The sequence below is a fragment of the Mesoplodon bidens genome, assembly GCF_964165515.1.
Source record: "Mesoplodon bidens genome assembly, chromosome: Y".
Taxonomy (NCBI): Eukaryota; Metazoa; Chordata; class Mammalia; order Artiodactyla; family Ziphiidae; genus Mesoplodon; species Mesoplodon bidens.
Genome location: NC_138180.1, coordinates 761918 through 789884, shown reverse-complemented (window position 1 = coordinate 789884; position 27967 = coordinate 761918).

Sequence of the window (27967 nt, the reverse complement as noted above, 5' to 3'; positions counted from 1 at the left end):
GTGTGGCTCCACGGCCCTCCCTCTAGGCTTTCAAGCCCTTGTACATATTCAGGTGTTTCACCTGGGAAGGGTGGGAACAGTTCAGCAGCATCTGGCCTGGGGCTCAGCTCACGTTTACTCACAGAGGCCTGGGCACGGTCTCCCAGCTTTGCAATAAGGACTCTCCTTGCGTGGGCTGGTGGGGCTGCTGGCTGTATGGGAGATGATTCCCCACCTCTGACCAATTTCAGAATTGTTTACCACTGGAGCAAGTGCCTTGGTAGTGTTTTCCTCTGTATAACTGTTAGGTTCAGTTTTTTTTTTTTCTTTTTTGGTTCAAGTTAGATTTTATTCCTCTTTTATGTATTTATAGATATAAGCATGGAAATAATTCATTGTTATATATACATCAGTGTGAATGGAAGAACTTTTTTTCTGTTTTATTTTTACATTTTATTTTTAAAAATTTTGAAATTTACTTTTGTTTATTTTTTTATACAGTAGGTTATTATTAGTTATCTATTTTTTGCATATACATGTATACAGGTCAATCCCAATCTCCCAACTCATCCCACCACCACCACCCCATGGCTTCCCCCACTTTGTGTCCATACGTCTGTTCTCTACCTCTGTGTCTCTATTTCTGCCCTGCAAACCAGTTCATCTGTACCATTTTTCTAGGTTCCACATATAGGCATTAGTATACAATATTTGTTTTTCTCTTTCTGACTTACTTCACTCTGCATGACAGTCTCTAGATCCATCAACTTCTCTACAAATGACCCAGTTTCATTCCTTTTTATGGCTGAGTAATATTCCATTTTATATATGTACCACATCTTTATCCATTCGTCTGTCTGTGGGCATTTAGGTTGCTTCCATTACCTGGCTATTGTAAATAGTGCTGCAATGAACATTGTGGTGAATGTGTCTTTGTGATTTATGGTTTTCTCTGGGTATATGCCCAGAAGTGGGATTGCTGGATCCTATGGTAATTCTCTTTTTAGTTTTTTAAAGGAACCTCCATACTGTTCTCCATAGTGACTGTATCAATTTACATTCCCACCAATAGCGGAAGAGGGTTCCTTTTGTCCACACCCTCCCCAGAATTTGTTGTTTGTACATTATCTGATGATGCCGATTCTAACAGGTGTGAGGTCTTACCTCATTGTAGTTTTGATTTGCATTTCTCTAATAATTAGTGATGTTGAGCAGCTTCTCATGTGCGTCTTGGCCATCTCTGTGTCTTCTTTGAAGAAACGTCTCTTTAGATCTTCTGCCCATTTTTGTATTGGGTTGTTTGTTTTATTAATATTAAGCTGCATGAGCTGTTTATATATATTGGAGATTAAACCTTTGTCCATTGATTCGTTTTTGAACGTTTTCGCCCATTCTGAGGGTTGCCTTTTTCCATTCCCGTTTTTTTAACAAAGGAAGAAATAAAGCAAAAGAAGCAGAACACTAATGTGCGTGAAATATGCCTCTTGAAACTGTCGTTTTGAAATATGGACGTCTTTTGAATTTTTTGGTCGATATATGACCCCAGGATTTGTTTTCAGGGCAGGTGTCATTTACAGGCCGGTAATGATTTGGAATATCCACTGACCATTTAGCGCTGGGATTAAAGCTGCAGTTGTGAGAAACGGCCACAAGGTGGCAGCAGTTCTCCCTTACCAAATCTGGTTACTAGGGCAGCAGAGCCTCAATGGAAGTCGCGTTCTAGATTGGAATGTAGAACGGAATGTGTCAGGAGAAAGCCCCTCAAGTGTGTCTCACTACTTCTTGTTCTTGTTTTTAATTTAATTTTTTTTATTTTTTATTACAGCAAGTTTGAGTACAACGTTTAGCTTGTTGTAGGTGTGCAAGAGGTGGTTCTTTTACACATATACATATGTCTGTTCTTCCTGGGATCCTTTTCCCATGTACGTTATGACAGAATGTTGAGTAGTCTTCTCTTGGTACTCCGTAGGTCTTTGGTGATTATATACGTCTACTGTGTTTGTATATGTCTGTTAACCCCAATATCGTAATGAATTCAATCCTCACACCTTTCCTTTGGTGAACCATAAGTTTGTTTAATGAATCTGTGATTGCCCTTCTCCGTGGAAATATCTGCCCTGGTATCAATTTATAGGTAACACCTATAAGTGATATGATACGATATGTGTCTTTCACTTTCTGACTTACTCCAAGTCACGTGATTACCTCGAGACTCATCTACGGTGCTGCGAATGGCATTGTGTCCTTTTTTTCCTTGGCAAATATTCTGTCTTAGCGAGGTCCATTTTCTGCAATGTGATTCCCTGAGGGCTGAGGATTAGCTGCCCTGGGCAGCCTGACCCTGCCGGCAAGCCCTCCCCAGGTGTGCCTGGGTTGAGGTCAATATAAACAGCACTCCAGGCAGCAATAGCCCCTGCAGCTGTGCCTGACTCCATATTCTCTGCCCCGTCAGCAGTCTCGGGGCTGTGCTGGTGGGAGGGTGGGAGGGTCCACGGCTTTGTGGGTGGCCCGGTGTGAGTGGGGCTCTGCTGGACTTTCGGCAGGAGTTGCCAGGCTGCCACCTGTAAAGGAGAGGATGTGTCACCCATAACTTCCACTGGAATATCTCTCCGGGCTGAGGTGAGGAAGGAAAAAAAGGAGTGGGGGCCGGGACAGGAGGGGTATCTCAGGCAGGGCAATGGAAAGCTTCCAGAAGAGCGCCCGTGGCCAGGACCATCCTGGCTGACCTGCAGGCACCAAGTTGGCCTGCGTGCCGTCGCTGGTGTGGCTCCACGGCCCTCCCTCTAGGCTTTCAAGCCCTTGTACATATTCAGGTGTTTCACCTGGGAAGGGTGGGAACAGTTCAGCAGCATCTGGCCTGGGGCTCAGCTCACGTTTACTCACAGAGGCCTGGGCACGGTCTCCCAGCTTTGCAATAAGGACGCTCCTTGCGTGGGCGGGTGGGGCTGCTGGCTGTATGGGAGATGATTCCCCACCTCTGACCAATTTCAGAATTGTTTACCACTGGAGCAAGTGCCTTGGTAGTGTTTTCGTCTGTATAACTGTTAGGTTCAGTTTTTTTTTTTTCTTTTTTGGTTCAAGTTAGATTTTATTCCTCTTTTATGTATTTATAGATATAAGCATGGAAATAATTCATTGTTATATATACATCAGTGTGAATGGAAGAACTTTTTTTCTGTTTTATTTTTACATTTTATTTTTAAAAATTTTGAAATTTACTTTTGTTTATTTTTTTATACAGTAGGTTATTATTAGTTATCTATTTTTTGCATATACATGTATACAGGTCAATCCCAATCTCCCAACTCATCCCACCACCACCACCCCATGGCTTCCCCCACTTTGTGTCCATACGTCTGTTCTCTACCTCTGTGTCTCTATTTCTGCCCTGCAAACCAGTTCATCTGTACCATTTTTCTAGGTTCCACATATAGGCATTAGTATACAATATTTGTTTTTCTCTTTCTGACTTACTTCACTCTGTATGACAGTCTCTAGATCCATCAACTTCTCTACAAATGACCCAGTTTCATTCCTTTTTATGGCTGAGTAATATTCCATTTTATATATGTACCACATCTTTATCCATTCGTCTGTCTGTGGGCATTTAGGTTGCTTCCATTACCTGGCTATTGTAAATAGTGCTGCAATGAACATTGTGGTGAATGTGTCTTTGTGATTTATGGTTTTCTCTGGGTATATGCCCAGAAGTGGGATTGCTGGATCCTATGGTAATTCTCTTTTTAGTTTTTTAAAGGAACCTCCATACTGTTCTCCATAGTGACTGTATCAATTTACATTCCCACCAATAGCGGAAGAGGGTTCCTTTTGTCCACACCCTCCCCAGAATTTGTTGTTTGTAGATTATCTGATGATGCCGATTCTAACAGGTGTGAGGTCTTACCTCATTGTAGTTTTGATTTGCATTTCTCTAATAATTAGTGATGTTGAGCAGCTTCTCATGTGCGTCTTGGCCATCTCTGTGTCTTCTTTGAAGAAACGTCTCCTTAGATCTTCTGCCCATTTTTGTATTGGGTTGTTTGCTTTATTAATATTAAGCTGCATGAGCTCTCTATATATATTGGAGATTAAACCTTTGTCCATTGATTCGTTTGTGAACGTTTTCGCCCATTCTGAGGGTTGCCTTTTTCCATTCCCGTTTTTTTAACAAAGAAAGAAAGAAAGCAAAAGAAGCAGAACACTAATGTGCGTGAAATATGCCTCTTGAAACTGTCGTTTTGAAATATGGACGTCTTTTGAATTTTTTGGTCGATATATGACCCCAGGATTTGTTTTCAGGGCAGGTGTCATTTACAGGCCGGTAATGATTTGGAATATCCACTGACCATTAGCGCTGGGATTAAAGCTGCAGTTGTGAGAAACGGCCACAAGGTGGCAGCAGTTCTCCCTTACCAAATCTGGTTACTAGGGCAGCAGAACCTCAATGGAAGTCGCGTTCTAGATTGGCATGTAGAACGGAATGTGCCAGGAGAAAGCCCCTCAAGTGTGTCTCACTACTTCTTGTTCTTGTTTTTAATTTAATCTTTTATTTTTTATTACAGCAAGTTTGAGTACAACGTTTAGCTTGTTGTAGGTGTGCAAGAGGTGGTTCTTTTACACATATACATATGTCTGTTCTTCCTGGGATCCTTTTCCCATGTACGTTATGACAGAATGTTGAGTAGTCTTCTCTTGGTACTCCGTAGGTCTTTGGTGATTATATACGTCTACTGTGTTTGTATATGTCTGTTAACCCCAATATCGTAATGAATTCAATCCTCACACCTTTCCTTTGGTGAACCATAAGTTTGTTTAATGAATCTGTGATTGCCCTTCTCCGTGGAAATATCTGCCCTGGTATCAGTTTATAGGTAACACCTATAAGTGATATGATACGATATGTGTCTTTCACTTTCTGACTTACTCCAAGTCACGTGATTACCTCGAGACTCATCTACGGTGCTGCAAATGGCATTGTGTCCTTTTTTTCCTTGGCGAATATTCTGTCTTAGCGAGGTCCATTTTCTGCAATGTGATTCCCTGAGGGCTGAGGATTAGCTGCCCTGGGCAGCCTGACCCTGCCGGCAAGCCCTCCCCAGGTGTGCCTGGGTTGAGGTCAATATAAACAGCACTCCAGGCAGCAATAGCCCCTGCAGCTGTGCCTGACTCCATATTCTCTGCCCCGTCAGCAGTCTCGGGGCTGTGCTGGTGGGAGGGTGGGAGGGTCCACGGCTTTGTGGGTGGACCGGTGTGAGTGGGGCTCTGCTGGACTTTCGGCAGGAGTTGCCAGGCTGCCACCTGTAAAGGAGAGGATGTGTCACCCATAACTTCCACTGGAATATCTCTCCGGGCTGAGGTGAGGAAGGAAAAAAAGGAGTGGGGGCCGGGACAGGAGGGGTATCTCAGGCAGGGCAATGGAAAGCTTCCAGAAGAGCGCCCGTGGCCAGGACCATCCTGGCTGACCTGCAGGCACCAAGTTGTCCTGCGTGCCGTCGCTGGTGTGGCTCCACGGCCCTCCCTCTAGGCTTTCAAGCCCTTGTACATATTCAGGTGTTTCACCTGGGAAGGGTGGGAACAGTTCAGCAGCATCTGGCCTGGGGCTCAGCTCACGTTTACTCACAGAGGCCTGGGCACGGTCTCCCAGCTTTGCAATAAGGACGCTCCTTGCGTGGGCGGGTGGGGCTGCTGGCTGTATGGGAGATGATTCCCCAACTCTGACCAATTTCAGAATTGTTTACCACTGGAGCAAGTGCCTTGGTAGTGTTTTCCTCTGTATAACTGTTAGGTTCAGTTTTTTATTTTTTTTCTTTTTTGGTTCAAGTTAGATTTTATTCCTCTTTTATGTATTTATAGATATAAGCATGGAAATAATTCATTGTTATATATACATCAGTGTGAATGGAAGAACTTTTTTTCTGTTTTATTTTTACATTTTATTTTTAAAAATTTTGAAATTTACTTTTGTTTATTTTTTTATACAGTAGGTTATTATTAGTTATCTATTTTATGCATATACATGTATACAGGTCAATCCCAATCTCCCAACTCATCCCAACACCACCACCCCATGGCTTCCCCCACTTTGTGTCCATACGTCTGTTCTCTACCTCTGTGTCTCTATTTCTGCCCTGCAAACCAGTTCATCTGTACCATTTTTCTAGGTTCCACATATAGGCATTAGTATACAATATTTGTTTTTCTCTTTCTGACTTACTTCACTCTGTATGACAGTCTCTAGATCCATCAACTTCTCTACAAATGACCCAGTTTCATTCCTTTTTATGGCTGAGTAATATTCCATTTTATATATGTACCACATCTTTATCCATTCGTCTGTCTGTGGGCATTTAGGTTGCTTCCATTACCTGGCTATTGTAAATAGTGCTGCAATGAACATTGTGGTGAATGTGTCTTTGTGATTTATGGTTTTCTCTGGGTATATGCCCAGAAGTGGGATTGCTGGATCCTATGGTAATTCTCTTTTTAGTTTTTTAAAGGAACCTCCATACTGTTCTCCATAGTGACTATATCAATTTACATTCCCACCAATAGCGGAAGAGGGTTCCTTTTGTCCACACCCTCCCCAGAATTTGTTGTTTGTACATTATCTGATGATGCCGATTCTAACAGGTGTGAGGTCTTACCTCATTGTAGTTTTGATTTGCATTTCTCTAATAATTAGTGATGTTGAGCAGCTTCTCATGTGCGTCTTGGCCATCTATGTGACTTCTTTGAAGAAACGTCTCTTTAGATCTTCTGCCCATTTTTGTATTGGGTTGTTTGCTTTATTAATATTAAGCTGCATGAGCTGTCTATATATATTGGAGATTAAACCTTTGTCCATTGATTCGTTTGTGAACGTTTTCGCCCATTCTGAGGGTTGCCTTTTTCCATTCCCGTTTTTTTAACAAAGAAAGAAAGAAAGCAAAAGAAGCAGAACACTAATGTGCGTGAAATATGCCTCTTGAAACTGTCGTTTTGAAATATGGACGTCTTTTGAATTTTTTGGTCGATATATGACCCCAGGATTTGTTTTCAGGGCAGGTGTCATTTACAGGCCGGTAATGATTTGGAATATCCACTGACCATTAGCGCTGGGATTAAAGCTGCAGTTGTGAGAAACGGCCACAAGGTGGCAGCAGTTCTCCCTTACCAAATCTGGTTACTAGGGCAGCAGAGCCTCAATGGAAGTCGCGTTCTAGATTGGCATGTAGAACGGAATGTGCCAGGAGAAAGCCCCTCAAGTGTGTCTCACTACTTCTTGTTCTTGTTTTTAATTTAATCTTTTATTTTTTATTACAGCAAGTTTGAGTACAACGTTTAGCTTGTTGTAGGTGTGCAAGAGGTGGTTCTTTTACACATATACATATGTCTGTTCTTCCTGGGATCCTTTTCCCATGTACGTTATGACAGAATGTTGAGTAGTCTTCTCTTGGTACTCCGTAGGTCTTTGGTGATTATATACGTCTACTGTGTTTGTATATGTCTGTTAACCCCAATATCGTAATGAATTCAATCCTCACACCTTTCCTTTGGTGAACCATAAGTTTGTTTAATGAATCTGTGATTGCCCTTCTCCGTGGAAATATCTGCCCTGGTATCAGTTTATAGGTAACACCTATAAGTGATATGATACGATATGTGTCTTTCACTTTCTGACTTACTCCAAGTCACGTGATTACCTCGAGACTCATCTACGGTGCTGCGAAAGGCATTGTGTCCTTTTTTTCCTTGGCGAATATTCTGTCTTAGCGAGGTCCATTTTCTGCAATGTGATTCCCTGAGGGCTGAGGATTAGCTGCCCTGGGCAGCCTGACCCTGCCGGCAAGCCCTCCCCAGGTGTGCCTGGGTTGAGGTCAATATAAACAGCACTCCAGGCAGCAATAGCCCCTGCAGCTGTGCCTGACTCCATATTCTCTGCCCCGTCAGCAGTCTCGGGGCTGTGCTGGTGGGAGGGTGGGAGGGTCCACGGCTTTGTGGGTGGCCCGGTGTGAGTGGGGCTCTGCTGGACTTTCGGCAGGAGTTGCCAGGCTGCCACCTGTAAAGGAGAGGATGTGTCACCCATAACTTCCACTGGAATATCTCTCCGGGCTGAGGTGAGGAAGGAAAAAAAGGAGTGGGGGCCGGGACAGGAGGGGTATCTCAGGCAGGGCAATGGAAAGCTTCCAGAAGAGCGCCCGTGGCCAGGACCATCCTGGCTGACCTGCAGGCACCAAGTTGTCCTGCGTGCCGTCGCTGGTGTGGCTCCACGGCCCTCCCTCTAGGCTTTCAAGCCCTTGTACATATTCAGGTGTTTCACCTGGGAAGGGTGGGAACAGTTCAGCAGCATCTGGCCTGGGGCTCAGCTCACGTTTACTCACAGAGGCCTGGGCACGGTCTCCCAGCTTTGCAATAAGGACGCTCCTTGCGTGGGCGGGTGGGGCTGCTGGCTGTATGGGAGATGATTCCCCACCTCTGACCAATTTCAGAATTGTTTACCACTGGAGCAAGTGCCTTGGTAGTGTTTTCGTCTGTATAACTGTTAGGTTCAGTTTTTTTTTTTCTTTTTTGGTTCAAGTTAGATTTTATTCCTCTTTTATGTATTTATAGATATAAGCATGGAAATAATTCATTGTTATATATACATCAGTGTGAATGGAAGAACTGTTTTTCTGTTTTATTTTTACATTTTATTTTTAAAAATTTTGAAATTTACTTTTGTTTATTTTTTTATACAGTAGGTTATTATTAGTTATCTATTTTATGCATATACATGTATACAGGTCAATCCCAATCTCCCAACTCATCCCACCACCACCACCCCATGGCTTCCCCCACTTTGTGTCCATACGTCTGTTCTCTACCTCTGTGTCTCTATTTCTGCCCTGCAAACCAGTTCATCTGTACCATTTTTCTAGGTTCCACATATAGGCATTAGTATACAATATTTGTTTTTCTCTTTCTGACTTACTTCACTCTGTATGACAGTCTCTAGATCCATCAACTTCTCTACAAATGACCCAGTTTCATTCCTTTTTATGGCTGAGTAATATTCCATTTTATATATGTACCACATCTTTATCCATTCGTCTGTCTGTGGGCATTTAGGTTGCTTCCATTACCTGGCTATTGTAAATAGTGCTGCAATGAACATTGTGGTGAATGTGTCTTTGTGATTTATGGTTTTCTCTGGGTATATGCCCAGAAGTGGGATTGCTGGATCCTATGGTAATTCTCTTTTTAGTTTTTTAAAGGAACCTCCATACTGTTCTCCATAGTGACTGTATCAATTTACATTCCCACCAATAGCGGAAGAGGGTTCCTTTTGTCCACACCCTCCCCAGAATTTGTTGTTTGTACATTATCTGATGATGCCGATTCTAACAGGTGTGAGGTCTTACCTCATTGTAGTTTTGATTTGCATTTCTCTAATAATTAGTGATGTTGAGCAGCTTCTCATGTGCGTCTTGGCCATCTCTGTGACTTCTTTGAAGAAACGTCTCTTTAGATCTTCTGCCCATTTTTGTATTGGGTTGTTTGCTTTCTTAATATTAAGCTGCATGAGCTGTCTATATATATTGGAGATTAAACCTTTGTCCATTGATTCGTTTGTGAACGTTTTCGCCCATTCTGAGGGTTGCCTTATTCCATTCCCGTTTTTTTAACAAAGAAAGAAAGAAAGCAAAAGAAGCAGAACACTAATGTGCGTGAAATATGCCTCTTGAAACTGTCGTTTTGAAATATGGACGTCTTTTGAATTTTTTGGTCGATATATGACCCCAGGATTTGTTTTCAGGGCAGGTGTCATTTACAGGCTGGTAATGATTTGGAATATCCACTGACCATTAGCGCTGGGATTAAAGCTGCAGTTGTGAGAAACGGCCACAAGGTGGCAGCAGTTCTCCCTTACCAAATCTGGTTACTAGGGCAGCAGAGCCTCAATGGAAGTCGCTTTCTAGATTGGCATGTAGAACGGAATGTGCCAGGAGAAAGCCCCTCAAGTGTGTCTCACTACTTCTTGTTCTTGTTTTTAATTTAATCTTTTATTTTTTATTACAGCAAGTTTGAGTACAACGTTTAGCTTGTTGTAGGTGTGCAAGAGGTGGTTCTTTTACACATATACATATGTCTGTTCTTCCTGGGATCCTTTTCCCATGTACGTTATGACAGAATGTTGAGTAGTCTTCTCTTGGTACTCCGTAGGTCTTTGGTGATTATATACGTCTACTGTGTTTGTATATGTCTGTTAACCCCAATATCGTAATGAATTCAATCCTCACACCTTTCCTTTGGTGAACCATAAGTTTGTTTAATGAATCTGTGATTGCCCTTCTCCGTGGAAATATCTGCCCTGGTATCAGTTTATAGGTAACACCTATAAGTGATATGATACGATATGTGTCTTTCACTTTCTGACTTACTCCAAGTCACGTGATTACCTCGAGATTCATCTACGGTGCTGCAAATGGCATTGTGTCCTTTTTTTCCTTGGCGAATATTCTGTCTTAGCGAGGTCCATTTTCTGCAATGTGATTCCCTGAGGGCTGAGGATTAGCTGCCCTGGGCAGCCTGACCCTGCCGGCAAGCCCTCCCCAGGTGTGCCTGGGTTGAGGTCAATATAAACAGCACTCCAGGCAGCAATAGCCCCTGCAGCTGTGCCTGACTCCATATTCTCTGCCCCGTCAGCAGTCTCGGGGCTGTGCTGGTGGGAGGGTGGGAGGGTCCACGGCTTTGTGGGTGGCCCGGTGTGAGTGGGGCTCTGCTGGACTTTCGGCAGGAGTTGCCAGGCTGCCACCTGTAAAGGAGAGGATGTGTCACCCATAACTTCCACTGGAATATCTCTCCGGGCTGAGGTGAGGAAGGAAAAAAAGGAGTGGGGGCCGGGACAGGAGGGGTATCTCAGGCAGGGCAATGGAAATCTTCCAGAAGAGCGCCCGTGGCCAGGACCATCCTGGCTGACCTGCAGGCACCAAGTTGTCCTGCGTGCCGTCGCTGGTGTGGCTCCACGGCCCTCCCTCTAGGCTTTCAAGCCCTTGTACATATTCAGGTGTTTCACCTGGGAAGGGTGGGAACAGTTCAGCAGCATCTGGCCTGGGGCTCAGCTCACGTTTACTCACAGAGGCCTGGGCACGGTCTCCCAGCTTTGCAATAAGGACGCTCCTTGCGTGGGCGGGTGGGGCTGCTGGCTGTATGGGAGATGATTCCCCACCTCTGACCAATTTCAGAATTGTTTACCACTGGAGCAAGTGCCTTGGTAGTGTTTTCCTCTGTATAACTGTTAGGTTCAGTTTTTTTTTTTTCTTTTTTGGTTCAAGTTAGATTTTATTCCTCTTTTATGTATTTATAGATATAAGCATGGAAATAATTCATTGTTATATATACATCAGTGTGAATGGAAGAACTTTTTTTCTGTTTTATTTTTACATTTTATTTTTAAAAATTTTGAAATTTACTTTTGTTTATTTTTTTATACAGTAGGTTATTATTAGTTATCTATTTTTTGCATATACATGTATACAGGTCAATCCCAATCTCCCAACTCATCCCACCACCACCACCCCATGGCTTCCCCCACTTTGTGTCCATACGTCTGTTCTCTACCTCTGTGTCTCTATTTCTGCCCTACAAACCAGTTCATCTGTACCATTTTTCTAGGTTCCACATATAGGCATTAGTATACAATATTTGTTTTTCTCTTTCTGACTTACTTCACTCTGTATGACAGTCTCTAGATCCATCAACTTCTCTACAAATGACCCAGTTTCATTCCTTTTTATGGCTGAGTAATATTCCATTTTATATATGTACCACATCTTTATCCATTCGTCTGTCTGTGGGCATTTAGGTTGCTTCCATTACCTGGCTATTGTAAATAGTGCTGCAATGAACATTGTGGTGAATGTGTCTTTGTGATTTATGGTTTTCTCTGGGTATATGCCCAGAAGTGGGATTGCTGGATCCTATGGTAATTCTCTTTTTAGTTTTTTAAAGGAACCTCCATACTGTTCTCCATAGTGACTGTATCAATTTACATTCCCACCAATAGCGGAAGAGGGTTCCTTTTGTCCACACCCTCCCCAGAATTTGTTGTTTGTACATTATCTGATGATGCCGATTCTAACAGGTGTGAGGTCTTACCTCATTGTAGTTTTGATTTGCATTTCTCTAATAATTAGTGATGTTGAGCAGCTTCTCATGTGCGTCTTGGCCATCTCTGTGTCTTCTTTGAAGAAACGTCTCTTTAGATCTTCTGCCCATTTTTGTATTGGGTTGTTTGCTTTATTAATATTAAGCTGCATGAGCTGTCTATATATATTGGAGATTAAACCTTTGTCCATTGATTCGTTTGTGAACGTTTTCGCCCATTCTGAGGGTTGCCTTTTTCCATTCCCGTTTTTTTAACAAAGAAAGAAAGAAAGCAAAAGAAGCAGAACACTAATGTGCGTGAAATATGCCTCTTGAAACTGTCGTTTTGAAATATGGACGTCTTTTGAATTTTTTGGTCGATATATGACCCCAGGATTTGTTTTCAGGACAGGTGTCATTTACAGGCCGGTAATGATTTGGAATATCCACTGACCATTAGCGCTGGGATTAAAGCTGCAGTTGTGAGAAACGGCCACAAGGTGGCAGCAGTTCTCCCTTACCAAATCTGGTTACTAGGGCAGCAGAGCCTCAATGGAAGTCGCGTTCTAGATTGGCATGTAGAACGGAATGTGCCAGTAGAAAGCCCCTCAAGTGTGTCTCACTACTTCTTGTTCTTGTTTTTAATTTAATCTTTTATTTTTTATTACAGCAAGTTTGAGTACAACGTTTAGCTTGTTGTAGGTGTGCAAGAGGTGGTTCTTTTACACATATACATATGTCTGTTCTTCCTGGGATCCTTTTCCCATGTACGTTATGACAGAATGTTGAGTAGTCTTCTCTTGGTACTCCGTAGGTCTTTGGTGATTATATACGTCTACTGTGTTTGTATATGTCTGTTAACCCCAATATCGTAATGAATTCAATCCTCACACCTTTCCTTTGGTGAACCATAAGTTTGTTTAATGAATCTGTGATTGCCCTTCTCCGTGGAAATATCTGCCCTCTTATCAATTTATAGGTAACACCTATAAGTGATATGATACGATATGTGTCTTTCACTTTCTGACTTACTCCAAGTCACGTGATTACCTCGAGATTCATCTACGGTGCTGCAAATGGCATTGTGTCCTTTTTTTCCTTGGCGAATATTCTGTCTTAGCGAGGTCCATTTTCTGCAATGTGATTCCCTGAGGGCTGAGGATTAGCTGCCCTGGGCAGCCTGACCCTGCCGGCAAGCCCTCCCCAGGTGTGCCTGGGTTGAGGTCAATATAAACAGCACTCCAGGCAGCAATAGCCCCTGCAGCTGTGCCTGACTCCATATTCTCTGCCCCGTCAGCAGTCTCGGGGCTGTGCTGGTGGGAGGGTGGGAGGGTCCACGGCTTTGTGGGTGGCCCGGTGTGAGTGGGGCTCTGCTGGACTTTCGGCAGGAGTTGCCAGGCTGCCACCTGTAAAGGAGAGGATGTGTCACCCATAACTTCCACTGGAATATCTCTCCGGGCTGAGGTGAGGAAGGAAAAAAAGGAGTGGGGGCCGGGACAGGAGGGGTATCTCAGGCAGGGCAATGGAAAGCTTCCAGAAGAGCGCCCGTGGCCAGGACCATCCTGGCTGACCTGCAGGCACCAAGTTGGCCTGCGTGCCGTCGCTGGTGTGGCTCCACGGCCCTCCCTCTAGGCTTTCAAGCCCTTGTACATATTCAGGTGTTTCACCTGGGAAGGGTGGGAACAGTTCAGCAGCATCTGGCCTGGGGCTCAGCTCACGTTTACTCACAGAGGCCTGGGCACGGTCTCCCAGCTTTGCAATAAGGACTCTCCTTGCGTGGGCTGGTGGGGCTGCTGGCTGTATGGGAGATGATTCCCCACCTCTGACCAATTTCAGAATTGTTTACCACTGGAGCAAGTGCCTTGGTAGTGTTTTCCTCTGTATAACTGTTAGGTTCAGTTTTTTTTTTTTCTTTTTTGGTTCAAGTTAGATTTTATTCCTCTTTTATGTATTTATAGATATAAGCATGGAAATAATTCATTGTTATATATACATCAGTGTGAATGGAAGAACTTTTTTTCTGTTTTATTTTTACATTTTATTTTTAAAAATTTTGAAATTTACTTTTGTTTATTTTTTTATACAGTAGGTTATTATTAGTTATCTATTTTTTGCATATACATGTATACAGGTCAATCCCAATCTCCCAACTCATCCCACCACCACCACCCCATGGCTTCCCCCACTTTGTGTCCATACGTCTGTTCTCTACCTCTGTGTCTCTATTTCTGCCCTGCAAACCAGTTCATCTGTACCATTTTTCTAGGTTCCACATATAGGCATTAGTATACAATATTTGTTTTTCTCTTTCTGACTTACTTCACTCTGCATGACAGTCTCTAGATCCATCAACTTCTCTACAAATGACCCAGTTTCATTCCTTTTTATGGCTGAGTAATATTCCATTTTATATATGTACCACATCTTTATCCATTCGTCTGTCTGTGGGCATTTAGGTTGCTTCCATTACCTGGCTATTGTAAATAGTGCTGCAATGAACATTGTGGTGAATGTGTCTTTGTGATTTATGGTTTTCTCTGGGTATATGCCCAGAAGTGGGATTGCTGGATCCTATGGTAATTCTCTTTTTAGTTTTTTAAAGGAACCTCCATACTGTTCTCCATAGTGACTGTATCAATTTACATTCCCACCAATAGCGGAAGAGGGTTCCTTTTGTCCACACCCTCCCCAGAATTTGTTGTTTGTACATTATCTGATGATGCCGATTCTAACAGGTGTGAGGTCTTACCTCATTGTAGTTTTGATTTGCATTTCTCTAATAATTAGTGATGTTGAGCAGCTTCTCATGTGCGTCTTGGCCATCTCTGTGTCTTCTTTGAAGAAACGTCTCTTTAGATCTTCTGCCCATTTTTGTATTGGGTTGTTTGTTTTATTAATATTAAGCTGCATGAGCTGTTTATATATATTGGAGATTAAACCTTTGTCCATTGATTCGTTTGTGAACGTTTTCGCCCATTCTGAGGGTTGCCTTTTTCCATTCCCGTATTTTTAACAAAGAAAGAAAGAAAGCAAAAGAAGCAGAACACTAATGTGCGTGAAATATGCCTCTTGAAACTGTCGTTTTGAAATATGGACGTCTTTTGAATTTTTTGGTCGATATATGACCCCAGGATTTGTTTTCAGGGCAGGTGTCATTTACAGGCCGGTAATGATTTGGAATATCCACTGACCATTAGCGCTGGGATTAAAGCTGCAGTTGTGAGAAACGGCCACAAGGTGGCAGCAGTTCTCCCTTACCAAATCTGGTTACTAGGGCAGCAGAGCCTCAATGGAAGTCGCGTTCTAGATTGGCATGTAGAACGGAATGTGCCAGGAGAAAGCCCCTCAAGTGTGTCTCACTACTTCTTGTTCTTGTTTTTAATTTAATCTTTTATTTTTTATTACAGCAAGTTTGAGTACAACGTTTAGCTTGTTGTAGGTGTGCAAGAGGTGGTTCTTTTACACATATACATATGTCTGTTCTTCCTGGGATCCTTTTCCCATGTACGTTATGACAGAATGTTGAGTAGTCTTCTCTTGGTACTCCGTAGGTCTTTGGTGATTATATACGTCTACTGTGTTGGTATATGTCTGTTAACCCCAATATCGTAATGAATTCAATCCTCACACCTTTCCTTTGGTGAACCATAAGTTTGTTTAATGAATCTGTGTTTGCCCTTCTCCGTGGAAATATCTGCCCTGGTATCAATTTATAGGTAACACCTATAAGTGATATGATACGATATGTGTCTTTCACTTTCTGACTTACTCCAAGTCACGTGATTACCTCGAGACTCATCTACGGTGCTGCGAATGGCATTGTGTCCTTTTTTTCCTTGGCAAATATTCTGTCTTAGCGAGGTCCATTTTCTGCAATGTGATTCCCTGAGGGCTGAGGATTAGCTGCCCTGGGCAGCCTGACCCTGCCGGCAAGCCCTCCCCAGGTGTGCCTGGGTTGAGGTCAATATAAACAGCACTCCAGGCAGCAATAGCCCCTGCAGCTGTGCCTGACTCCATATTCTCTGCCCCGTCAGCAGTCTCGGGGCTGTGCTGGTGGGAGGGTGGGAGGGTCCACGGCTTTGTGGGTGGCCCGGTGTGAGTGGGGCTCTGCTGGACTTTCGGCAGGAGTTGCCAGGCTGCCACCTGTAAAGGAGAGGATGTGTCACCCATAACTTCCACTGGAATATCTCTCCGGGCTGAGGTGAGGAAGGAAAAAAAGGAGTGGGGGCCGGGACAGGAGGGGTATCTCAGGCAGGGCAATGGAAAGCTTCCAGAAGAGCGCCCGTGGCCAGGACCATCCTGGCTGACCTGCAGGCACCAAGTTGGCCTGCGTGCCGTCGCTGGTGTGGCTCCACGGCCCTCCCTCTAGGCTTTCAAGCCCTTGTACATATTCAGGTGTTTCACCTGGGAAGGGTGGGAACAGTTCAGCAGCATCTGGCCTGGGGCTCAGCTCACGTTTACTCACAGAGGCCTGGGCACGGTCTCCCAGCTTTGCAATAAGGACGCTCCTTGCGTGGGCGGGTGGGGCTGCTGGCTGTATGGGAGATGATTCCCCACCTCTGACCAATTTCAGAATTGTTTACCACTGGAGCAAGTGCCTTGGTAGTGTTTTCCTCTGTATAACTGTTAGGTTCAGTATTTTTTTTTTCTTTTTTGGTTCAAGTTAGATTTTATTCCTCTTTTATGTATTTATAGATATAAGCATGGAAATAATTCATTGTTATATATACATCAGTGTGAATGGAAGAACTTTTTTTCTGTTTTATTTTTACATTTTATTTTTAAAAATTTTGAAATTTACTTTTGTTTATTTTTTTATACAGTAGGTTATTATTAGTTATCTATTTTTTGCATATACATGTATACAGGTCAATCCCAATCTCCCAACTCATCCCACCACCACCACCCCATGGCTTCCCCCACTTTGTGTCCATACGTCTGTTCTCTACCTCTGTGTCTCTATTTCTGCCCTGCAAACCAGTTCATCTGTACCATTTTTCTAGGTTCCACATATAGGCATTAGTATACAATATTTGTTTTTCTCTTTCTGACTTACTTCACTCTGTATGACAGTCTCTAGATCCATCAACTTCTCTACAAATGACCCAGTTTCATTCCTTTTTATGGCTGAGTAATATTCCATTTTATATATGTACCACATCTTTATCCATTCGTCTGTCTGTGGGCATTTAGGTTGCTTCCATTACCTGGCTATTGTAAATAGTGCTGCAATGAACATTGTGGTGAATGTGTCTTTGTGATTTATGGTTTTCTCTGGGTATATGCCCAGAAGTGGGATTGCTGGATCCTATGGTAATTCTCTTTTTAGTTTTTTAAAGGAACCTCCATACTGTTCTCCATAGTGACTGTATCAATTTACATTCCCACCAATAGCGGAAGAGGGTTCCTTTTGTCCACACCCTCCCCAGAATTTGTTGTTTGTAGATTATCTGATGATGCCGATTCTAACAGGTGTGAGGTCTTACCTCATTGTAGTTTTGATTTGCATTTCTCTAATAATTAGTGATGTTGAGCAGCTTCTCATGTGCGTCTTGGCCATCTCTGTGTCTTCTTTGAAGAAACGTCTCCTTAGATCTTCTGCCCATTTTTGTATTGGGTTGTTTGCTTTATTAATATTAAGCTGCATGAGCTCTCTATATATATTGGAGATTAAACCTTTGTCCATTGATTCGTTTGTGAACGTTTTCGCCCATTCTGAGGGTTGCCTTTTTCCATTCCCGTTTTTTTAACAAAGAAAGAAAGAAAGCAAAAGAAGCAGAACACTAATGTGCGTGAAATATGCCTCTTGAAACTGTCGTTTTGAAATATGGACGTCTTTTGAATTTTTTGGTCGATATATGACCCCAGGATTTGTTTTCAGGGCAGGTGTCATTTACAGGCCGGTAATGATTTGGAATATCCACTGACCATTAGCGCTGGGATTAAAGCTGCAGTTGTGAGAAACGGCCACAAGGTGGCAGCAGTTCTCCCTTACCAAATCTGGTTACTAGGGCAGCAGAACCTCAATGGAAGTCGCGTTCTAGATTGGCATGTAGAACGGAATGTGCCAGGAGAAAGCCCCTCAAGTGTGTCTCACTACTTCTTGTTCTTGTTTTTAATTTAATCTTTTATTTTTTATTACAGCAAGTTTGAGTACAACGTTTAGCTTGTTGTAGGTGTGCAAGAGGTGGTTCTTTTACACATATACATATGTCTGTTCTTCCTGGGATCCTTTTCCCATGTACGTTATGACAGAATGTTGAGTAGTCTTCTCTTGGTACTCCGTAGGTCTTTGGTGATTATATACGTCTACTGTGTTTGTATATGTCTGTTAACCCCAATATCGTAATGAATTCAATCCTCACACCTTTCCTTTGGTGAACCATAAGTTTGTTTAATGAATCTGTGATTGCCCTTCTCCGTGGAAATATCTGCCCTGGTATCAGTTTATAGGTAACACCTATAAGTGATATGATACGATATGTGTCTTTCACTTTCTGACTTACTCCAAGTCACGTGATTACCTCGAGACTCATCTACGGTGCTGCAAATGGCATTGTGTCCTTTTTTTCCTTGGCGAATATTCTGTCTTAGCGAGGTCCATTTTCTGCAATGTGATTCCCTGAGGGCTGAGGATTAGCTGCCCTGGGCAGCCTGACCCTGCCGGCAAGCCCTCCCCAGGTGTGCCTGGGTTGAGGTCAATATAAACAGCACTCCAGGCAGCAATAGCCCCTGCAGCTGTGCCTGACTCCATATTCTCTGCCCCGTCAGCAGTCTCGGGGCTGTGCTGGTGGGAGGGTGGGAGGGTCCACGGCTTTGTGGGTGGACCGGTGTGAGTGGGGCTCTGCTGGACTTTCGGCAGGAGTTGCCAGGCTGCCACCTGTAAAGGAGAGGATGTGTCACCCATAACTTCCACTGGAATATCTCTCCGGGCTGAGGTGAGGAAGGAAAAAAAGGAGTGGGGGCCGGGACAGGAGGGGTATCTCAGGCAGGGCAATGGAAAGCTTCCAGAAGAGCGCCCGTGGCCAGGACCATCCTGGCTGACCTGCAGGCACCAAGTTGTCCTGCGTGCCGTCGCTGGTGTGGCTCCACGGCCCTCCCTCTAGGCTTTCAAGCCCTTGTACATATTCAGGTGTTTCACCTGGGAAGGGTGGGAACAGTTCAGCAGCATCTGGCCTGGGGCTCAGCTCACGTTTACTCACAGAGGCCTGGGCACGGTCTCCCAGCTTTGCAATAAGGACGCTCCTTGCGTGGGCGGGTGGGGCTGCTGGCTGTATGGGAGATGATTCCCCAACTCTGACCAATTTCAGAATTGTTTACCACTGGAGCAAGTGCCTTGGTAGTGTTTTCCTCTGTATAACTGTTAGGTTCAGTTTTTTATTTTTTTTCTTTTTTGGTTCAAGTTAGATTTTATTCCTCTTTTATGTATTTATAGATATAAGCATGGAAATAATTCATTGTTATATATACATCAGTGTGAATGGAAGAACTTTTTTTCTGTTTTATTTTTACATTTTATTTTTAAAAATTTTGAAATTTACTTTTGTTTATTTTTTTATACAGTAGGTTATTATTAGTTATCTATTTTATGCATATACATGTATACAGGTCAATCCCAATCTCCCAACTCATCCCAACACCACCACCCCATGGCTTCCCCCACTTTGTGTCCATACGTCTGTTCTCTACCTCTGTGTCTCTATTTCTGCCCTGCAAACCAGTTCATCTGTACCATTTTTCTAGGTTCCACATATAGGCATTAGTATACAATATTTGTTTTTCTCTTTCTGACTTACTTCACTCTGTATGACAGTCTCTAGATCCATCAACTTCTCTACAAATGACCCAGTTTCATTCCTTTTTATGGCTGAGTAATATTCCATTTTATATATGTACCACATCTTTATCCATTCGTCTGTCTGTGGGCATTTAGGTTGCTTCCATTACCTGGCTATTGTAAATAGTGCTGCAATGAACATTGTGGTGAATGTGTCTTTGTGATTTATGGTTTTCTCTGGGTATATGCCCAGAAGTGGGATTGCTGGATCCTATGGTAATTCTCTTTTTAGTTTTTTAAAGGAACCTCCATACTGTTCTCCATAGTGACTGTATCAATTTACATTCCCACCAATAGCGGAAGAGGGTTCCTTTTGTCCACACCCTCCCCAGAATTTGTTGTTTGTACATTATCTGATGATGCCGATTCTAACAGGTGTGAGGTCTTACCTCATTGTAGTTTTGATTTGCATTTCTCTAATAATTAGTGATGTTGAGCAGCTTCTCATGTGCGTCTTGGCCATCTATGTGACTTCTTTGAAGAAACGTCTCTTTAGATCTTCTGCCCATTTTTGTATTGGGTTGTTTGCTTTATTAATATTAAGCTGCATGAGCTGTCTATATATATTGGAGATTAAACCTTTGTCCATTGATTCGTTTGTGAACGTTTTCGCCCATTCTGAGGGTTGCCTTTTTCCATTCCCGTTTTTTTAACAAAGAAAGAAAGAAAGCAAAAGAAGCAGAACACTAATGTGCGTGAAATATGCCTCTTGAAACTGTCGTTTTGAAATATGGACGTCTTTTGAATTTTTTGGTCGATATATGACCCCAGGATTTGTTTTCAGGGCAGGTGTCATTTACAGGCCGGTAATGATTTGGAATATCCACTGACCATTAGCGCTGGGATTAAAGCTGCAGTTGTGAGAAACGGCCACAAGGTGGCAGCAGTTCTCCCTTACCAAATCTGGTTACTAGGGCAGCAGAGCCTCAATGGAAGTCGCGTTCTAGATTGGCATGTAGAACGGAATGTGCCAGGAGAAAGCCCCTCAAGTGTGTCTCACTACTTCTTGTTCTTGTTTTTAATTTAATCTTTTATTTTTTATTACAGCAAGTTTGAGTACAACGTTTAGCTTGTTGTAGGTGTGCAAGAGGTGGTTCTTTTACACATATACATATGTCTGTTCTTCCTGGGATCCTTTTCCCATGTACGTTATGACAGAATGTTGAGTAGTCTTCTCTTGGTACTCCGTAGGTCTTTGGTGATTATATACGTCTACTGTGTTTGTATATGTCTGTTAACCCCAATATCGTAATGAATTCAATCCTCACACCTTTCCTTTGGTGAACCATAAGTTTGTTTAATGAATCTGTGATTGCCCTTCTCCGTGGAAATATCTGCCCTGGTATCAGTTTATAGGTAACACCTATAAGTGATATGATACGATATGTGTCTTTCACTTTCTGACTTACTCCAAGTCACGTGATTACCTCGAGACTCATCTACGGTGCTGCGAAAGGCATTGTGTCCTTTTTTTCCTTGGCGAATATTCTGTCTTAGCGAGGTCCATTTTCTGCAATGTGATTCCCTGAGGGCTGAGGATTAGCTGCCCTGGGCAGCCTGACCCTGCCGGCAAGCCCTCCCCAGGTGTGCCTGGGTTGAGGTCAATATAAACAGCACTCCAGGCAGCAATAGCCCCTGCAGCTGTGCCTGACTCCATATTCTCTGCCCCGTCAGCAGTCTCGGGGCTGTGCTGGTGGGAGGGTGGGAGGGTCCACGGCTTTGTGGGTGGCCCGGTGTGAGTGGGGCTCTGCTGGACTTTCGGCAGGAGTTGCCAGGCTGCCACCTGTAAAGGAGAGGATGTGTCACCCATAACTTCCACTGGAATATCTCTCCGGGCTGAGGTGAGGAAGGAAAAAAAGGAGTGGGGGCCGGGACAGGAGGGGTATCTCAGGCAGGGCAATGGAAAGCTTCCAGAAGAGCGCCCGTGGCCAGGACCATCCTGGCTGACCTGCAGGCACCAAGTTGTCCTGCGTGCCGTCGCTGGTGTGGCTCCACGGCCCTCCCTCTAGGCTTTCAAGCCCTTGTACATATTCAGGTGTTTCACCTGGGAAGGGTGGGAACAGTTCAGCAGCATCTGGCCTGGGGCTCAGCTCACGTTTACTCACAGAGGCCTGGGCACGGTCTCCCAGCTTTGCAATAAGGACGCTCCTTGCGTGGGCGGGTGGGGCTGCTGGCTGTATGGGAGATGATTCCCCACCTCTGACCAATTTCAGAATTGTTTACCACTGGAGCAAGTGCCTTGGTAGTGTTTTCCTCTGTATAACTGTTAGGTTCAGTTTTTTATTTTTTTTCTTTTTTGGTTCAAGTTAGATTTTATTCCTCTTTTATGTATTTATAGATATAAGCATGGAAATAATTCATTGTTATATATACATCAGTGTGAATGGAAGAACTTTTTTTCTGTTTTATTTTTACATTTTATTTTTAAAAATTTTGAAATTTACTTTTGTTTATTTTTTTATACAGTAGGTTATTATTAGTTATCTATTTTATGCATATACATGTATACAGGTCAATCCCAATCTCCCAACTCATCCCAACACCACCACCCCATGGCTTCCCCCACTTTGTGTCCATACGTCTGTTCTCTACCTCTGTGTCTCTATTTCTGCCCTGCAAACCAGTTCATCTGTACCATTTTTCTAGGTTCCACATATAGGCATTAGTATACAATATTTGTTTTTCTCTTTCTGACTTACTTCACTCTGTATGACAGTCTCTAGATCCATCAACTTCTCTACAAATGACCCAGTTTCATTCCTTTTTATGGCTGAGTAATATTCCATTTTATATATGTACCACATCTTTATCCATTCGTCTGTCTGTGGGCATTTAGGTTGCTTCCATTACCTGGCTATTGTAAATAGTGCTGCAATGAACATTGTGGTGAATGTGTCTTTGTGATTTATGGTTTTCTCTGGGTATATGCCCAGAAGTGGGATTGCTGGATCCTATGGTAATTCTCTTTTTAGTTTTTTAAAGGAACCTCCATACTGTTCTCCATAGTGACTGTATCAATTTACATTCCCACCAATAGCGGAAGAGGGTTCCTTTTGTCCACACCCTCCCCAGAATTTGTTGTTTGTACATTATCTGATGATGCCGATTCTAACAGGTGTGAGGTCTTACCTCATTGTAGTTTTGATTTGCATTTCTCTAATAATTAGTGATGTTGAGCAGCTTCTCATGTGCGTCTTGGCCATCTATGTGACTTCTTTGAAGAAACGTCTCTTTAGATCTTCTGCCCATTTTTGTATTGGGTTGTTTGCTTTATTAATATTAAGCTGCATGAGCTGTCTATATATATTGGAGATTAAACCTTTGTCCATTGATTCGTTTGTGAACGTTTTCGCCCATTCTGAGGGTTGCCTTTTTCCATTCCCGTTTTTTTAACAAAGAAAGAAAGAAAGCAAAAGAAGCAGAACACTAATGTGCGTGAAATATGCCTCTTGAAACTGTCGTTTTGAAATATGGACGTCTTTTGAATTTTTTGGTCGATATATGACCCCAGGATTTGTTTTCAGGGCAGGTGTCATTTACAGGCCGGTAATGATTTGGAATATCCACTGACCATTAGCGCTGGGATTAAAGCTGCAGTTGTGAGAAACGGCCACAAGGTGGCAGCAGTTCTCCCTTACCAAATCTGGTTACTAGGGCAGCAGAGCCTCAATGGAAGTCGCGTTCTAGATTGGCATGTAGAACGGAATGTGCCAGGAGAAAGCCCCTCAAGTGTGTCTCACTACTTCTTGTTCTTGTTTTTAATTTAATCTTTTATTTTTTATTACAGCAAGTTTGAGTACAACGTTTAGCTTGTTGTAGGTGTGCAAGAGGTGGTTCTTTTACACATATACATATGTCTGTTCTTCCTGGGATCCTTTTCCCATGTACGTTATGACAGAATGTTGAGTAGTCTTCTCTTGGTACTCCGTAGGTCTTTGGTGATTATATACGTCTACTGTGTTTGTATATGTCTGTTAACCCCAATATCGTAATGAATTCAATCCTCACACCTTTCCTTTGGTGAACCATAAGTTTGTTTAATGAATCTGTGATTGCCCTTCTCCGTGGAAATATCTGCCCTGGTATCAGTTTATAGGTAACACCTATAAGTGATATGATACGATATGTGTCTTTCACTTTCTGACTTACTCCAAGTCACGTGATTACCTCGAGACTCATCTACGGTGCTGCGAAAGGCATTGTGTCCTTTTTTTCCTTGGCGAATATTCTGTCTTAGCGAGGTCCATTTTCTGCAATGTGATTCCCTGAGGGCTGAGGATTAGCTGCCCTGGGCAGCCTGACCCTGCCGGCAAGCCCTCCCCAGGTGTGCCTGGGTTGAGGTCAATATAAACAGCACTCCAGGCAGCAATAGCCCCTGCAGCTGTGCCTGACTCCATATTCTCTGCCCCGTCAGCAGTCTCGGGGCTGTGCTGGTGGGAGGGTGGGAGGGTCCACGGCTTTGTGGGTGGCCCGGTGTGAGTGGGGCTCTGCTGGACTTTCGGCAGGAGTTGCCAGGCTGCCACCTGTAAAGGAGAGGATGTGTCACCCATAACTTCCACTGGAATATCTCTCCGGGCTGAGGTGAGGAAGGAAAAAAAGGAGTGGGGGCCGGGACAGGAGGGGTATCTCAGGCAGGGCAATGGAAAGCTTCCAGAAGAGCGCCCGTGGCCAGGACCATCCTGGCTGACCTGCAGGCACCAAGTTGTCCTGCGTGCCGTCGCTGGTGTGGCTCCACGGCCCTCCCTCTAGGCTTTCAAGCCCTTGTACATATTCAGGTGTTTCACCTGGGAAGGGTGGGAACAGTTCAGCAGCATCTGGCCTGGGGCTCAGCTCACGTTTACTCACAGAGGCCTGGGCACGGTCTCCCAGCTTTGCAATAAGGACGCTCCTTGCGTGGGCGGGTGGGGCTGCTGGCTGTATGGGAGATGATTCCCCACCTCTGACCAATTTCAGAATTGTTTACCACTGGAGCAAGTGCCTTGGTAGTGTTTTCCTCTGTATAACTGTTAGGTTCAGTTTTTTATTTTTTTTCTTTTTTGGTTCAAGTTAGATTTTATTCCTCTTTTATGTATTTATAGATATAAGCATGGAAATAATTCATTGTTATATATACATCAGTGTGAATGGAAGAACTTTTTTTCTGTTTTATTTTTACATTTTATTTTTAAAAATTTTGAAATTTACTTTTGTTTATTTTTTTATACAGTAGGTTATTATTAGTTATCTATTTTATGCATATACATGTATACAGGTCAATCCCAATCTCCCAACTCATCCCAACACCACCACCCCATGGCTTCCCCCACTTTGTGTCCATACGTCTGTTCTCTACCTCTGTGTCTCTATTTCTGCCCTGCAAACCAGTTCATCTGTACCATTTTTCTAGGTTCCACATATAGGCATTAGTATACAATATTTGTTTTTCTCTTTCTGACTTACTTCACTCTGTATGACAGTCTCTAGATCCATCAACTTCTCTACAAATGACCCAGTTTCATTCCTTTTTATGGCTGAGTAATATTCCATTTTATATATGTACCACATCTTTATCCATTCGTCTGTCTGTGGGCATTTAGGTTGCTTCCATTACCTGGCTATTGTAAATAGTGCTGCAATGAACATTGTGGTGAATGTGTCTTTGTGATTTATGGTTTTCTCTGGGTATATGCCCAGAAGTGGGATTGCTGGATCCTATGGTAATTCTCTTTTTAGTTTTTTAAAGGAACCTCCATACTGTTCTCCATAGTGACTGTATCAATTTACATTCCCACCAATAGCGGAAGAGGGTTCCTTTTGTCCACACCCTCCCCAGAATTTGTTGTTTGTACATTATCTGATGATGCCGATTCTAACAGGTGTGAGGTCTTACCTCATTGTAGTTTTGATTTGCATTTCTCTAATAATTAGTGATGTTGAGCAGCTTCTCATGTGCGTCTTGGCCATCTATGTGACTTCTTTGAAGAAACGTCTCTTTAGATCTTCTGCCCATTTTTGTATTGGGTTGTTTGCTTTATTAATATTAAGCTGCATGAGCTGTCTATATATATTGGAGATTAAACCTTTGTCCATTGATTCGTTTGTGAACGTTTTCGCCCATTCTGAGGGTTGCCTTTTTCCATTCCCGTTTTTTTAACAAAGAAAGAAAGAAAGCAAAAGAAGCAGAACACTAATGTGCGTGAAATATGCCTCTTGAAACTGTCGTTTTGAAATATGGACGTCTTTTGAATTTTTTGGTCGATATATGACCCCAGGATTTGTTTTCAGGGCAGGTGTCATTTACAGGCCGGTAATGATTTGGAATATCCACTGACCATTAGCGCTGGGATTAAAGCTGCAGTTGTGAGAAACGGCCACAAGGTGGCAGCAGTTCTCCCTTACCAAATCTGGTTACTAGGGCAGCAGAGCCTCAATGGAAGTCGCGTTCTAGATTGGCATGTAGAACGGAATGTGCCAGGAGAAAGCCCCTCAAGTGTGTCTCACTACTTCTTGTTCTTGTTTTTAATTTAATCTTTTATTTTTTATTACAGCAAGTTTGAGTACAACGTTTAGCTTGTTGTAGGTGTGCAAGAGGTGGTTCTTTTACACATATACATATGTCTGTTCTTCCTGGGATCCTTTTCCCATGTACGTTATGACAGAATGTTGAGTAGTCTTCTCTTGGTACTCCGTAGGTCTTTGGTGATTATATACGTCTACTGTGTTTGTATATGTCTGTTAACCCCAATATCGTAATGAATTCAATCCTCACACCTTTCCTTTGGTGAACCATAAGTTTGTTTAATGAATCTGTGATTGCCCTTCTCCGTGGAAATATCTGCCCTGGTATCAGTTTATAGGTAACACCTATAAGTGATATGATACGATATGTGTCTTTCACTTTCTGACTTACTCCAAGTCACGTGATTACCTCGAGACTCATCTACGGTGCTGCGAAAGGCATTGTGTCCTTTTTTTCCTTGGCGAATATTCTGTCTTAGCGAGGTCCATTTTCTGCAATGTGATTCCCTGAGGGCTGAGGATTAGCTGCCCTGGGCAGCCTGACCCTGCCGGCAAGCCCTCCCCAGGTGTGCCTGGGTTGAGGTCAATATAAACAGCACTCCAGGCAGCAATAGCCCCTGCAGCTGTGCCTGACTCCATATTCTCTGCCCCGTCAGCAGTCTCGGGGCTGTGCTGGTGGGAGGGTGGGAGGGTCCACGGCTTTGTGGGTGGCCCGGTGTGAGTGGGGCTCTGCTGGACTTTCGGCAGGAGTTGCCAGGCTGCCACCTGTAAAGGAGAGGATGTGTCACCCATAACTTCCACTGGAATATCTCTCCGGGCTGAGGTGAGGAAGGAAAAAAAGGAGTGGGGGCCGGGACAGGAGGGGTATCTCAGGCAGGGCAATGGAAAGCTTCCAGAAGAGCGCCCGTGGCCAGGACCATCCTGGCTGACCTGCAGGCACCAAGTTGTCCTGCGTGCCGTCGCTGGTGTGGCTCCACGGCCCTCCCTCTAGGCTTTCAAGCCCTTGTACATATTCAGGTGTTTCACCTGGGAAGGGTGGGAACAGTTCAGCAGCATCTGGCCTGGGGCTCAGCTCACGTTTACTCACAGAGGCCTGGGCACGGTCTCCCAGCTTTGCAATAAGGACGCTCCTTGCGTGGGCGGGTGGGGCTGCTGGCTGTATGGGAGATGATTCCCCACCTCTGACCAATTTCAGAATTGTTTACCACTGGAGCAAGTGCCTTGGTAGTGTTTTCGTCTGTATAACTGTTAGGTTCAGTTTTTTTTTTTCTTTTTTGGTTCAAGTTAGATTTTATTCCTCTTTTATGTATTTATAGATATAAGCATGGAAATAATTCATTGTTATATATACATCAGTGTGAATGGAAGAACTGTTTTTCTGTTTTATTTTTACATTTTATTTTTAAAAATTTTGAAATTTACTTTTGTTTATTTTTTTATACAGTAGGTTATTATTAGTTATCTATTTTATGCATATACATGTATACAGGTCAATCCCAATCTCCCAACTCATCCCACCACCACCACCCCATGGCTTCCCCCACTTTG